Source organism: Solea solea, unplaced genomic scaffold, assembly GCF_958295425.1.
Source record: "Solea solea unplaced genomic scaffold, fSolSol10.1 scaffold_170, whole genome shotgun sequence".
NCBI lineage: Eukaryota > Metazoa > Chordata > Actinopteri > Pleuronectiformes > Soleidae > Solea > Solea solea.
The window spans coordinates 15,001-17,500 of record NW_026704090.1 but is presented as its reverse complement, the minus strand read 5'-3'; positions in this window follow the sequence as shown (position 1 = coordinate 17,500).

Below are 2,500 nucleotides of genomic sequence, written 5' to 3'. Positions count from 1 at the left end.
GGGCGGCTGCGGCACCGCGGCGGGGCCCAGTGTGGGGCTCCTGGGTCAGACGGGGCGTCTCAGTCTCGCTGGGAGGAAAGCGCAGGACCGGGAGCGCGGGGGGGGGTCGGGGGGGTGCGGGGGGGGCAGTGGTTGTCGACGACCACCGCCACCGCCCGAGGCCCCATCCCTCTCCTTGCTCCCTGGGCCCTTGGAGGCGAACCCGCAGGCCGGAGGAACCGTCCGTCCGAACACCAGGCCCTCCACGCGGGGGTGGGGGGGGCCATGGCCGACGGGGGCCCTCCGATGGCGGGTCACGTTTGCCACTCGGTCAGGGGTGCGTGCTGGATGAAGAAACGGTCAACTTTGTGTGAAGAGCCACTCTTTGGAAATTTCGTCAGAGTGCCACCTTTTCGAAATTTCTTCTAAGTGCTCTCAAAAGCTGGGTTTCTATATATGTGCCGGGAGTGTCGCACAAAACCCACAAACTCGACCAAACATGCTCTCTGGCCTATGTTGCGCAGCATCCCGGTAAACCTCTAACTCGCCCAATTGTCAATGTTTCGCCACAAAAACAACTTTATTCTACTCGCCTGGTCCCTGCCAAGGGCCCTGCGTTGTTTGATTTTGATTAAATTGCTTTTTTACACATTTTCCCCGTGCCCCTGGTAGCCAAGGGCACTTAGAAGAAATTTCAGATTCTCGCCTCGTGCCCCTGGTAGCCAAGGGCACTTAGAGTAAATTTTGAAAAAGTTGGCACTTAGAAGAAATTTCAGATTCGTGCCCCTGGTAGCCAAGGGCACTTAGAGTAAATTTTGAAAAGTTGGCACTTAGAAGAAATTTCGAAAAGTCGGCACTTAGAAGAATTTCCGAGTCGCCCCGGTTCTCGGGGACCGGGCCGAGCGCCGACCTCTGTCCGAGCGCGAGCGCCTATTTTCGGATAAGTTGGGACGACTTCCACGGTCCGTATCTCGGTCATTTCTCCACCTTTTCGGATGGAACCAACGGTGTCGCGTTGCCCCGGTCCCCGCCGAGGGCCCTGGGGCGTGGGATCCTGAGTTTTCCCCGTGCTTCCTGTGGTTTTCGGCCGTGGAAAAACCCTAGGCGCGCCGGTTCTCGGGACCGGGCCGAGCGCCGACCTCTGTCCGAGCGCGAGCGCCTATTTTCGGATACGCCGAGTCGATTTCAACGGTCCGTATCTCGGTCATTTATCCACCTTTTCGGGTGGAACCGACGGTGTCGCGTTGCCCCGGTCCCCGCCGAGGGCCGTGGGGCGTGGGATCCTGAGATTTCCCCGTGCTTCCTGTGGTTTTCGGCCGTGGAAAAACCCTAGGCGCGCCGGTTCTCGGGACCGGGCCGAGCGCCGACCTCTGTCCGAGCGCGAGCGCCTATTTTCGGATACGCCGAGTCGATTTCAACGGTCCGTATCTCGGTCATTTATCCACCTTTTCGGGTGGAACCGACGGTGTCGCGTTGCCCCGGTCCCCGCCGAGGGCCGTGGGGCGTCGGGTCCTGAGTTTTCCCCGTGCTTCCTATGGTTTTCGGCCCTCGAAAAACCCAATTCGCCCCGGTTCGAAAAAGCGGCACTTAGAAGAAATTTCGAAAAAGTGCGCTCACTTGGAAGCCGTGTTCCTATGTATGTGCCGGGAGTGTCGCACACAACCCACACAAACTCGACCAAACATGCTCTCTGGCCCATGTTGCGCAGCATCCCGGTAAACTCGGCCAAACATGCTCTCTGGCCCATGTTGCGCAGCATCCCGGTAAACTCGAACCAAACATGCTCTCTGGCCCATGTTGCGCAGCATCCCGGTAAACCTCCGCCGCGGTTCTCGGGACCGGGGCCGAGCGCGAGCGCCTATTTTCGGGTAAATTGTGACGACTTTTGACGGGCCGTATCTCGGTCATTTCTCCACCTTTTCGGGTGGAACCAACGGTGTCGCGTTGCCCCGGTCCCCGCCGAGGGCCCTGGGACGTCGGGTCCCGAATTTTCCCCGTGCTTCCTATGGTTTTCGGCCGTGGGAAAACCCTATTCGCCCCGGTTCTCGGGACCCCGGCCGAGCGCCGACCTCTGCCCGAGCGCGAGCGCCTATTTTCGGGGTAAATTGTGACGACTTCCACGGGTCATATCTCGGTCATTTCTCCACCTTTTCGCATGGAACCAGCGGCGTTCCACTCCTCTGGCCCCTGCGCAGAGCCCTGCGTTGTGACATTTTGATAAAAGCATCACCCTGGGTGGCCCTGGGAGGCGTACCTATTTTTTTGGCATAAAGAGGGGCGATTTAAAACGGGCCGTATCTCCGTCACTCCTGCACCTTTTCGCATGGGATGAACGGCGTTCCACTCCTCTGGACCCTGTGCAGAGCCCTGCCTTGTAACATTTTGATAAAATCACGTTTTTAGCCATTCTCCCGTCGGTGGCCCTGGGAGGCGTACCTATTTTTTTGGCTTAAAGAGGGGCGATTTACAACGGGCCGTATTTCGGTCACTCCTGCACCTTTTCGCATGGGATGAACGGCGT